This window comes from Amblyraja radiata, chromosome 17 (genome assembly GCF_010909765.2).
Source record: "Amblyraja radiata isolate CabotCenter1 chromosome 17, sAmbRad1.1.pri, whole genome shotgun sequence".
NCBI classification, from domain to species: domain Eukaryota; kingdom Metazoa; phylum Chordata; class Chondrichthyes; order Rajiformes; family Rajidae; genus Amblyraja; species Amblyraja radiata.
In genome coordinates this window covers 26,968,533-26,982,032 of record NC_045972.1, presented here as the reverse complement: position 1 = coordinate 26,982,032, position 13,500 = coordinate 26,968,533, and the positions used below count along the sequence as shown (strand labels likewise).

Here is a 13,500-nt window from a genome sequence, read left to right as displayed (position 1 = left end):
CTTATATGTTTTAATAAGATATCCTCTCATCCTTATAAATTCCAGAGTATACAAGCCTAGCTGCTCCATTTTGGACTGGGCTACATCTCCAACTTGTCAATTTCTTGTGGTCTTGGGCAGAGCTGTTCGCAAACCAAGCTGTGATGCATCTCGACAGTATGCATTCTATGGTGCATCTGAAGAAATTTGTAAGGATCACTGGAGATTGTCAAATTTCCTCAGTCTCATTAGGAAGTAGAGGCATTGGTCATAGAGTCATACAGCGTGGAAACAGGTCCATCAGCCTAACTTGCCCACACTGACCAACATGTCCCATCTCCACTTGTCCCACCTGCCTTAGTTTGGCCCATATCCCTCTAAACCTAACCCATCCGTGTACCTGTACAAATGTTTATTAAACGTTGCAATAGTAACTGCCTCAACTACCTCCTCCGGCAGCTCGTTCCATATACCCACCACCCTTTGTGTAAAAAAGTTACCCCTCGGGTTCCTTTTAAATCTTTCCCCCCTCGCCTTAAACCCAGGTCCTTTGGTTCTCGATTCCCCTACACTGGGCAAGAGACTGCATTTACCCGATCAATTCCTCTCACAATTTTGTACACCTCTGTAGGATCTTCCCCCTGGTGTGGTCTTCTGTGACTGTGGCATCAATGTGGTTGGTCCACGGCAGATCGTTGGTAATATCAATGCCCAGGGACTTGAAGCTTGAAGAGATAACTTGGCTATGACAAGTGATAGTGAACCTCTGAAGCCCTAGTTCTACCCTGGCAAAAACCCTTGAATTTGGGTCACAACTTTGGCCCAGGGCTCCATGGAGTCAAGCCCTTTCAAACAGAGCCACTGGATCTTGTACGCTGGGTGTGGTAGATGTCTCCAACAATATGCGCTCCCTCAGAACAGAACTGGGAGCGTCAGATAAATGACGCACTCTTTGAAGTAGGACTTGAGCTGCTAGATGAAGATATGAGAGGGCGTCTCACTGAGGCAGAGCTGATAGCTGCGGCACCATCTTCACCATCTCTATGAGGCGTTTCCTGTTTAGGGTCAACAATCTATCTTATTGCTCACTTCCTTTCAGTTTTGCTTCCCACACATTCGGCTAAATGAATGGGATTCCTGTTACAATGTGCCTGGAAATCATTGTGGCACCGAGACAAAGATGTTCAAGCACAATGGGAACCTGCACACACCCATAGCTGAAAGTTTGGGGTTAAAAAATCATCTTTATAAGCTGTAGAAACAAAGAATGGCAGATGCTGGTTTATACCAAAGATAGACACAACATGCTGGGCTAACTCAGCGCGTTAGGCAGCATCTCTGGAGAAAGAAGATGGTGACGTTTCAAGTCTGAAGAAGGGTCCTGACCTTAAACATCACCTGTCCTTTTTAAGTTTAGATTAGTTTAGTTTAATTTGGTTTAGAGATACAAAGTGGAAACGGGCACTTCGGCCCAATGAGTCCCAGCTGACCAGCGGTCCCCGTTTACCAGCATTATTCTACACACTAGAGACCATTAACAATTTTTACTGAAGTCAATTGACCTACAATCCTGCACATATTTGGAGTGTGGGAGGAAACCGGAGCACCCAGAGAAAACCCATGTGGTCACAGGGAGAGCATAGAAACTCTGTACAGACAGCACCCGTAGTCAGGATTGAACCCGGCTCTCTGGCGCTCTACTGCTGTGCCACTGTGTCACACCCTGTGACAAAAACAAATGTCTCCAGATATGTTGCCTGTCCAGCTGGGTTACACCAGCCCTTTGTGTCTATCTTTAAAAGATGGTTGCACTGACATTTCATCTAATCTGCCACTGTTGTGATTTAATATTGCAACAATATACGTTCTTTTAATAGCTTCTTTTTAATTCAATTCCCAATAAGTCTCATCTCCAGCTTTTGACCAGATATCTGCCCATTGTAATCCCTCACCTGTATCCACCTATCACTTCCCAGGCTTTCTCCCCCTACTCCCCTCTTTTCCATCTTTCTCCCCCCTATTCCATCAGTCTGAAGAAACCCGGTCTTGCGGGCTTGAGTTATAGGGAGAAATCAAATAGGCTGGGACTTTTTTCTTGGGAGTGTTGGACGCTGATGGGTGATCTTACTGAGGTGTACAAGACCATGAGGGACATGGATAAAATGAACGGTCACAGTCTTTATCCGCAGGGTAGAGGGTTTTAAAACTAGAGGGCACAGGCTTAAAGTGAGAGGGGAGAGATAAAAAGTGTTGTTCCTCAGGGGCAACTTTTTCTTTCAGAAGGTAGTCGGTATCTGGAGTGAATTTGCCAGAGGAAGTTATAGAAGCGGATACAATTATGACTTTCAAAAGATATATGGAGAGGAAGGGTTTAGAGGGATATGGGCCATTTGCAGGAAACTGGAACTAGCCCAGTAAGCCAATTGAGTTGGCATGGACAAGCTGGGCCGAAGGGCCTGTTTCTGTGCTGTACAGCCTTCAGATTCTACTTCCCTACTCATCATTGTGTGATAGGCACATTTACCAACTGCAGCTTTTTTCTATCAACTGTGAGACTCTTGAAAAACACTGCACAATACTAAATTACAATACACAATATTATGGGCGACACAATGGTAGAGTGGCCGCCTCACAGCGCCAGAGACATGGATTTGATCCTGACCACGGGTGCTGTCTGTAGGGAGTACGCACGTTCTCATTGTGATGTGCGCGGGTTTCCTCCAGAGCTCCGGTTTCCTCCCACATCCCAAAGACATGCAGGTTTGTAGGATACTTTGCTCCAGTAAATTGTCCCGAGTGTGCAGAATAGAAGTAATGTACGGGGATCGCTGGTTGATGCGGTCTCAATGGGCCAAAGGGCCTGTTTCCACTTTGTATCTCCAAACTAAACTATAACCACAACTCTAACTTAGTAACGGTCTACTACAGACTTTGTTTAGGTTGTTTTTGTATATTTTAGTTTGCATTATGATGGTCTGGTTACCTAGAATAAATTATAATTGATCATATTATTGAAGAGTGTACATTTATTTCTGGCCTTGTTGCTTTAACCTGCCTGTAAATATGCAACTAGTAAGAATTTAATTGTTCCGCTCCTGGTACCCAAGACAATGAAACACACTGGGCACTCTCGCCTCATTAGAACCTTCACCCAAGTCACTTACATAAACTGTAGACAGTCGAGCCCAGCCCAGCACAGACCACTGTGGCAAACTGCTCAGAGGAGGATTCATTAACCTCTCTCCTCAGTTCCCTGTAACCAGTCACATTCTCTTTCCCAGATTGCAGAAACAGATTTTGTTCTGATGTCGAAAAAAAAAATCCACTGATCCCAGCTTTTAAAAAGCAGCACACTTCAGATTATAGTTCAATCACACACGGATAATTTGTAGGGCAGCACTGTGGTGCATCTGGTAGAGTTGCTGCCTCCGAGTTAGATCCTGACCTCGGGTGCTGTCTCTATGGAGTTCGTATATGTTCTCCCTGTGACCGCGTGGGGGTGCTCCGGTTTCCTCCCACATTTCAAAGAGGTGGAGGGTTTGCAGGTTAACTGTCCCTCTTTAAATTGCCCCTAGTGTGTAGGGAACTGATGAGAAAGTGGGATAACTTGGATTATTGTGAACGGTTGATCGATGGTCAGTGTGGACTCGGTGGGCTGAAAGGCCTGTTTCTATGCTGCATTTCTAAAAAGTCAAACTAAAGCTTTTCCTTGTGATGGTTGTGCTCAATCGGAGATGCGGAGGTGATTGGATTGGATTGAAGAAACCTACAAGATGGAGACCCAGGACAATGAGGACACTGTGCCTTGGCCTTGTCTTTAGAACTTGCCTCCATATGTACTGGGAGGCTACCTGATCATAAAATCAATCGCACACACTCTCAGGGCAAGGACAGCATGGGTTAGACCCAGACAAAAGATGCCACCACATTGTCCCATTGAACAATTCCAGGGCAAGAGAACAGGGGGTAGATGTACAGAAAAGATCCCTCTGTATTGCCCCATCGCGCACCACCAGGGTAAATTAGACGCAGAATGAAGCTCCCTACATTGTAACATCACACACTCCTCGGGTGGGTTGGTTAGATACAAAGCAACAAAGCAACATCAATGGGATAATAGTTAACATGGTGTAAAGGTCCCTCAGTACTGTTGTATAAATAGTCCCGGAGCATGGATGGAACAGGTTAGCTAGAGTACATCTCCATCTTCATTGGTCTTTCAAACCCCCCTCGGGCAAAGCAACACAGATTAGACACAGAATAATCCTCTCTCCATTTTATCTTATCACACACTCCCAGGGCAGGGACAGAATAGGTTAGATACAGAGTAAAACTCCCTCCACACTGTCCCTCCACACATTCCCCAGGCAAGGACAGTGTGGGTTAGATACTGCGAGAAGCTGCCTCCACAATGTTCCAACACACACACACACACACACACACACACACACACACACACACACACACACACACACACACACACACACACACACACACACACACACACACACACACACACACACACACACACACACACACACACACACGGCAGGGACAGTAGTGAGACAGAGAGTGAGAATCCCTCTACATTGTCCTGACACACTCCAAGGGCATGGAGAGATGGGTTAGACACAGATTGAAGCTCCTTCTCCACTGTCCCGACCCACCCCAAGGACAGGGATAGCACGGGTTAGATACAGGGTGAAGCTCCCTCTGCACTGCCCAATCACACACTCCCAGAACAAATCTGCATTAAGTTAAGCATTGGATTCTTCTTTTCTCAATCTCCACCACACAGACTCCCCAGAATAGTTTTTTAGTACTCCAGCCAGGTAGAATTTTGAATGAAATTTGCTCACCTCCCTTTAAATCACTGTTCGCTGTTTGGTTCAGTATTTGTAGTGCGGTTTACATCCAAAAATAAGGACCGATGGAGGAAAAGCTATCTCTGGCAGAGTTCAAGTAATTGTACTCCGGGTAGACCTATGTGGTCACAGTGTAAACTCCCAGCCTGCAATGACTGCTGTGGGAGAGACACAGTCCCTTTGCCATTCACTCATTTCCTGCCATTGTCCGATATTTGTGATATCAGAGCAGAGAGCTGAGAGGGTCGGAAACCAGATAAATTATCGCAATTATCCTAAAGTAGCCTCTTGACTTCCAGAAAAATGATTTAAATAGTACTGTTGCATGCAGCAAAATGGTTTGGGGAAGCAGCTTGTTGTGGAGTTGTAGTGACATGGAGCTGAACAGCATGAAACACGCCATTAGCCAACAAGACATAGAAGGAGAAGTAGGCTATTCGGCCCATCGAGTCTACTCTACCATCCAATCATGGTTGATCTATTTTTACCTTCCAGTCTTATTTTCTTGTCTTCTCCCCATGGTCTTTGACACCCTTCCTAATCATAAATCTATCAATCTCTTCTGTAAAAATATCCAATATCTTGGGCTCCACAGCCGTCTGTGGCAATGAATTCCACAGATTTTCCACCCTCTGGCTCAAGAAATTTCTTCTCACCTCCGGTTTGAAGTTATGTCCTTTTATTCTGAGGCTTTGCACTCTTTTTCTGGACTCTCCCATTATTGGAAACATTCTTTCCACATCCACTCTAGCTGGGCCTTTCATTATCCATTAGGTTTCAATGAGATCCCGCTCATTCTTCTAAACTCCAGCGAGTACGGGCCCAGAGCCTTCAAACGTTCCTCATACATTAACCCAATCATCCTTCGACCCATCGTGTCCAGCTGTGGAGACGGACGCGCTGCTATTTGGGAAAGATTTCAATAAAAAACTGAAGGAGATGCAGGAAGCATCAAAAACCTTCGGCCTAATGAGGGCAGGCCCCGGGACGAGCAAACCAAGACCTCCGATACCCAAGCGGCAGCACACCACGGCATCCACCAGTCGACGTCCGCAATATGGGACTGGTGAACGCTTGGGGTCCGCACATTATCCCCAAAGATCTTTTTAGATCAGGGCCCGCAGCAGACCCTCTGGAAAATGCGCCTCACCCCAACATCGCCAGCACGTCAGAACAAAATCTTCAGGAAAATGAAGAAACAGAATCGCCAATAACCATGGAGGTAGGTGGGTCTGGTCCCTACCAGCATATAGATAATAAGGGTGCTTTATTAACAGGGGGGAGATTACACTTGTTTAAAGAAGCATGGGGTATGGTCACGAGTGACAAGTACATACTCAACAGCATTAGAGGATATAAAATACAATTCATGTCAGAAAAAACGCCGCCAGTTCAACAATGGCCCCAAAGGGTAATTCTCCCTCCGTCAAAGAGAAACGTGAGGGACAAGCTGAACTGGTGAGACTTATCACAAAGGGGGTCATCGAAAAGACCAAACATGAACCTTTGGAATTTGTATCGAATATATTCACTAAAACCAAAAAAGATGGTGGCTGTCGCATCATCATTGACTTAACATCACTAAACAAATTTGTTAAGTATATACATTTCAAAATGGAGACATATGTTACTGCCAAACAACTGAATTCCAAAGGACACTTCATGGCAAGCATTTATCTTAAAGATGCTTACTATCTAGTACCCATATACAAGGATCATCGCAGATACCTAAAATTTATCTGGATGGTACAAAGCATTGCCCTATGGGCGAACTTCAGCCCAAGATTATTCACCAAAATATTGAACCCAGCCATGGCAATACTAAGAAAACAAAAACATATTGTCATGGCATATCTGGAGGATTTTCTGATAGTAGGGAAAACGATGGAATTGGCTGTGGCAGCAGTATCAGCTACAAAACAGCTCCTCGAAACTCTGGGGTTCGTCCTACATCCAGATAAATCTAAGTTGAAGCCATCCACTATCATGGACTACCTGGGCTTCACAATTAACTCAGTCCATATGACTGTTACCTTGCCAAAGGCAAAAATGGTTGAATTAGCACAATCATGCAACAAATTAATGGTCAACGAGCGACCAACTATTCGACAAGTAGCAAGAGTAATTGGGGAAATGGTAGCAGCATTTCCGGCTACACAATTCGGACCTTTGCACTATCAAAAAATTTACAGAGAGCAAAGGTACGGGCAATAAAACGACATACAGGTCACTATGATCGTGTCATGAACTTACCCACTGAAACAATATCAGAGCTACAGTGGTGGGCAGAAAACGTTTGGCATAGTTTCAGCCCTATCTTTATCACTAACCCTACTTTAGTTATTCAAACAGATGCCAGTGCTCAAGGCTGGGGAGCGACTAACTCCATATCCAGCACAAGTGGTAGATGGACTAACCTAGAGTCATCATTACTACTTACACTGGGCATTAACTATCTAGAGATGTTGGGCGCCTTTTATGGTTTAAAAGCATATGTATCTAATATGCAGCACTTGCATGTTCGGTTACAAATTGATAAATACTACGGTGATGGCTTATATTAACCATATGGGTGGCATAAAATCATTATCATGCGACAAATTGGTCAACATGATTTGGCAATGGTGTGTCGAAAGACATATTTGGCTATCAGCTACTTACCTACCAGGTAAGCTAAACACCCATGCCATGAGAAAATTAAACGCCTGGGTTGCAAGTTTGAACAGACCTTACCTGGAACTGGGATTGTCCAAACAAACCATCACCACCATGTCGGCATCCCTTCGAACATCCACCAAGAGGCAGTACTTAACCAGCATCAAAAAAGGGAGAAGTACTGCCAGGAAACAGGGACAACATACGCAACAGCTGCAGCCACCAACATACTGGAGTTCCTGGCCATCTACACCACGATGTAGGGATCAGCTACAGTGCCATCAACACAGCGCAGAGTGCTCTTTCTGCTTATCTCAAACCAGCGCCAGGACAACAGGCGATGGGATCCCATCCACTGGTGGTAAAACTGATGAAGGGCATTTACAATATCAAGCCCTAAGCCCAGATATACCCATATTTGGGATATCAGTGTGGTCCTGACATATCTCAGGGAATGGCCACCAGCCAGATCCCCCGGCCTCGAGCAAGCTACACTAAAGACGCTCATGTTGATGGCACTTGTATCCGCTCAGAGGGTCCAGTCACTACACCTATTGCGACTGGACAACATGATCACAGCTCCAGACCAGATCTGTCGTTATCCAGCGACTGGTCAAACAGAGCAGACCAGGAACACCTAATCCAATCGTGGCTTACCCACCAGAACCACGGTTATGTGCCATGGCCCACCTACTATCCTACATAGACACAACCAGAATATTCGAGGGAGATGAAAAGCCTTGTGGGTCAGTCACAAAAACCTTATGGTGGGGTACGAGCCAAACCATTGCGAGATGGCTCAAGCAGGTGCTAGAAACTGCTGGGATAAACACTAACATGTACAAATTTTATTCCACCAGGGCAGCATCCATGTCGACGGCTAAAGAATGGACATGCCTATAGACCACATCCTGGCTACAGCAGGATGGTGGGAAGGGAAAAGACCGTTCAGAAATTTCATAATAAGCCGTTGGCAAAACCTGGTTTATTTGCAGCAAAGATTTACGAACTGCAAATATTTAATTTAAGCCCAGGGGAGCAACTTAATTCTTTGTTGTTATTGTTTAAAAAATACCATTGTGTTTTTCTACAAATAGACTCATTGGTTCATTACGATAACACTTCCTCCCTCAAGAACTTCGGCAGTGAGTGAAATGAAACTGTTACACGGTTTGAAATCACAGAGCTTTGAAATCTTCACGTAGTCACTCACGTGACTCCGAAGTAAAATAGTAAGATTAAACGAGAACTTACCAGTTTGAAGTTTGATCTGTATTTTATGAGGAATTACGACGAGGGATTACGTGCCCTCCGCTCCCACCCTCATTATATGGATCAAACTAATAAATTGATGTCTCCTTATCTTTACTATGTTTACTTCAAAATAACTGTGTCTATCTGTGATTCCACACCGCTGCTTGGAAGTATGCCGCGCCTGCGCTCTGAGCGGGTTCTTCACGTAATACCCTCATCGTAACTCCTCATAAAATACAGATCAAACTTCAAACTGGTAAGTTCTCGTTTAATCTCACTATTTTATCTGCTTTTATAGCTTCTTCAGGCAACCAATTTAGGATACGGACTTCCCTGAGTGAAAAAATTGCCCTGCGGTCCAACTTAAATCTCTCCCCACTCACCTTAAGCCTATGCCCTCTAGGTTTAGGATCCTCTACCCTGGGAAAAAGACTGTGAGCATTCATTTTATCCCTCATGATCTTGTTCACCTCAATAAGGTCAACCCTCAGCCTCCTATGCTACGAAGATGATAGCCCCAGCCTATCCAACCTGCATTCAAGCCCGCAAGCCCAGGTAACATCCTGGTGAACCTCTTCTGCAACTTAATGACATCCTTCCTGTAGCTGGGAGACTAGTACGGTGGCATCATGAAAGGTATGGAGAAGGGGAACACCTAATTTAGTTTAGAGGCAGTCACAGCTCCAGTGACCTGGCTGATTTAATCCAGCATTTTGTGTCTTTTTTTGTAATCCAGCACCTGCAGTTCCTTGTATCTACTACAGACCAATTCTTGCACCACCATGGACTTATTTATTACTAATTGTCTTTTGCAGTCATGTTTGATTTTTGTACGGTATTTTTTCTTTTCATTGACTTGTCCAATTTTATAGGTAATTTCTGAGTGGTTTATGTTTTCTGTGTTCTATATGTGCATGTGATGCTGCTGCAAGCTAGACTTCCATTCTGCCTGCACCTCACTGAACTTATGACTAGGACAATAAACTCGACTTAACGTGAACCCATTTCTTCAATGACCTTCCTGGTAAACTGACCCTCAGTTTAACAACCCATTAACTTCCCCACCACACTTAACTTTTCTTTTTAGTTAACGTCCTCATTTTTGACATGTCTCAAGACCAGTTGCTCGGGTAGTTACTTGAGTAGAGAAAGAAGAAGTGTCTCAACCCGAAACGTCACCCATTACTTCTCTCCAGAGATGCTGCCTGGCCCGCTGAGTTACTCCAGCTTTTTGTTTCTAAGCAACTATGAAGTTTAGTTTAATTTAGTTTAGCGATACAGCGCGGAAACAGACCCTTCAGTCCACTGAGTCCGCACACCGACCAGTGATCCCCGCACATTAACACCATTCTACACACACTAGGGACAATTTTCACATTTATACCAAGCCAATGAACCTACAAACTTGTACGTCTTTGGTGTGTTCTTGCTTTGGCACATCAGGGTAGAGGTTGAAATGTCTTCTCTCAGTGAATCCCTGGTATTCTCTGTCCCAAAGTTGTGGAGGGTGAATCTTTTGAATTATTTAAAAGCTACATACAACCATTAAACATTCTTGTGTTGACTTCTGACTTTTGAATGCACACATGGGATGAATTGTGGAAGTGGATTTCATTGTTGCACTCTGGATTATGGGTCTGAAAAAGAAGGATTTGCAGCACTGTGTGAAGAGGGAGAATGGCTGGATGCTCTTGCTAAGAGTAAGTACAGATTCAATGGGATAATTAGTCTCTTCTGTACACTCACCATGCAGTGATTCATAAAGTCATCGTCATAGAGTCATACAGCATGGAAACAGGCCCTTTAGCCCAACTTGTCCATGCAGATCAGGATGCCCCATTTTAGCTATTCCCATTTGGCCGCGTTTGGCCTATACCCTCTCTAAACCTTTCCTATCCTTGTACTTGTCCAATTGCCTTTTAAATGCTGTTGTAGTACCTGCCTCAACTAGCTCCTCTGGCAGCTCGTTCCATACACCCACCATCCTATGAGTGGAAAAGTTGCCTCTTGTGTTCCTAATAAAACTTTCCCCTCTCATCCCCTCTCACCCACACCCTCTAGGTATTGATTCCGCTATCCTAGGGCAAAGGATCTGTGCATTCACCTTATCTATTCCCCTCTTGATTTTATACATCTTTATAATATCACCCCTCTGTTCCCTGTGCTCCAAGGAATAGCCCAGCCTGGCCAATCTCTCCCTGTAACCGAGGACCTTGTGTCCTGGCGACATCCTTGTAGATCTCTGCTGTCTTTCCAGCTAATGACATTGTGACTGGGTGACTGTAGTCTGGGGTTTTATGTAACAGACCATTGTGGAGGCAGCAATTTCTCTGCCCCGCTCCCCCGCTGCCGTTGGAGTTGATGACGGAGACTTCTGAGGATTTTTTTTTGAACTTCCAGCCAAATGGAAGAGGTTTGGATCAACATCCTTTTCCTTCAGCTGTCAGTAACAGGAACTGATCTTGCTCGAGGTGAATGCAAGTTCCTGATTGCGGACATGGACTTTTGTTACTCTGTGTCAGCTGATACTGAAATTCCCCCATTTCCTTTCCACTGAGTCGGTGTTGGCAAAACATAGCTTTGTAAATACAAGCTAGCTCACCCATCTAATCTTTTTCATGCCTTCAGAAGGATAGGTTTTACATGGTTAGGATACATTTTACGTGGATAGGATTGGTTTCGAGGGATACGGGCCAAACGCAGGTGGGACTGGTGCAGATGGGGCATGTTGGTTGGGGTGGGCGTTGGGTTGAATGGCCTGTTTTGAATGAATGAATGAATAGGTTTATTGGCCAAAGTATTTACATACAAGGAATTTGCCGGTGCTCCGTCTGCAAGTGACAATATGACACACAGTGACAGTTAGGAATAACACATATAACATTAAACATTAATAATAAAACATTATTGATTAAACATGTGAATTAAATAAAATACCAGAGGCTACAGGAGGCTAAAAGGAGGCTACAGATTTTTGGTTATTGAGTAGAGCTGCTTTTATGCCTGGTTGTGGCAGCTTTGACAGTCCGGAGTCGCCTTCCAAAGGGAAGTGATTCAAAGAGTTTGTGGCCAGGGTGAGAGGAGTCAGAGATGATCTTACCCTCTCGCTTCCTGGCCCTTGCAGTGTACAGTTTTTTCAATGGAGGGAAGGTTGCAGCCAATAACCTTCTCAGCTGATTGGACAATTCACTGCAGCCTCCAGATGTCATGCTTGGTGGCTGAGCCAAACCAGACCATGATGGAGAAGGTGAGGACAGACTCTACGATGGCCGTATAGAGTTGGACCATCATTGCCTGTGGCAGATTGTGCTTCCCCAGCTGCCGCAGGAAGTACATCCTCTGTTGTGCCTTTTTGACTGTGTAGTCGATGGTAGCCCCCCACTTAAAGTCCTTGGAGATGATGGTTCCCAGGAACTTAAAAGACTCCACAGATGTGACTGTGGTGTTGTTGATGGTGAGTGGGGTGAGGGGAGGGGGAGCTCTCCTAAAGTCTACAATCAATTCCACTGTCTTAAGAGCAATGAGCTCCAGGTTGTTGCGATGGCACCAGGATGCCAGCTGTATCATTTCCTGTCTGTAGGCAGATTCCTCCCCATCCTGGATCAGTCCAATCAGGGTTGTGTTGAGAAGCTTGACAGAGGAGACTGTGGAGGTGCAGTCATTGGTGTAGAGAGAGTAGAGGAGAGAGTACGCAGCCTTGCGGTGCTCCTATGCTGAGGGTCTGCTGGTCAGAGATGTGCTTACCCAGCCTCACATGCTGCTCTCTGTCTGTCAGGAAGCTGGTGATCCACCGACAGAGGGGTTCAGGCACAGTCAACTCGGAAAGTTTGGAGTGTAGTAGCTCTGGCATAATGGTGTTGAATGCAGAGCTAAAATCAACAAACAAAATCCTCACATGGGTCCCCTGGCGGTCTAGGTGCTGGAGGATGAAGTGCAGGCCCAGGTTGACTGTGTCATCCACAGATCTATTGGCCCGATATGCAAACTGCAGAGGGTCCACTGTGATGTTTTTCAGCTTGGCCAGCACAAGCCTTTCAAAGGTCTTCATGACTACAGAGGTCAGTGCGACAGGCCTGTAGTTATTAAGTAGTCATAGATGCTGCTGCACCCACTGAGTTTCACCTGCATTTTTGTGTACCATTGGCTGAGACTTGATGTATTGGAATAGACTTGATGGGCAGAATGGGCTGCTTCTGCTCCTATGTATTAGAAACGTAAACTTTCAAAACTTTCCCCTCTCACCTTAAACCCATGTTCTCTGGTTTTTGATTCCCCTGTCCTTGGAAAAAAGACTGGGCATTCAACCTATTGCTCTCATGATTTTATACACCTCCATAAGATTACCCTTCATGCTCCTGAGCTCCAAGGAATAAAGTCCTAGCATGCAAGTAAAAATGTAATAGTTCGGTTTATGGACATGTGATAGTAAGACACTCTCTATCTCTCTCTCTCCATCGCTTTCTCTTTCGATATTTCTCCAGACCCCCCCCTCTCTCTCTCTTCTCTTTCTGTCTGTGTGTCTGTCTTTCTCATTCTCTCTCTCTCTCGCCCTACCTCTCCCTTTAGCTCAAGCCCTCGAGTCCTGGTAACAAATATAGTTTTATAAGGTGGACAGAGCACTGGTGAGCAGGTTCAATCAGCATCAGGGCGAACAGGGGGAGGGCGATGGTAACACTGACCCGGGGCTGACAGCTGTAGACCCTGCCCTCTGTCCATTTACATCCAGCCAGGTCTGGCTTTGAACCGA

The 13,500-nt window shown here is 45.1% G+C and overlaps 1 protein-coding gene across 1 annotated transcript in view; it reads right to left on the bottom strand.

The window, feature by feature from the left end:
* The window catches only part of LOC116982594 (cadherin-5-like), a 48,174-nt gene extending 35,160 nt beyond the window's left edge, over nucleotides 1–13,014 (bottom strand). The window contains exons 1-2 of the mRNA XM_033035871.1: nucleotides 13,003–13,014; nucleotides 4,839–4,999 (exon numbers count right to left, since the gene is read on the bottom strand). The gene's annotated coding sequence lies outside the window, so the exon portion shown is untranslated. The remainder of the gene's footprint in view (nucleotides 1–4,838; nucleotides 5,000–13,002) is intronic.
* Nucleotides 13,015–13,500: the final 486 nt, after the last annotated feature.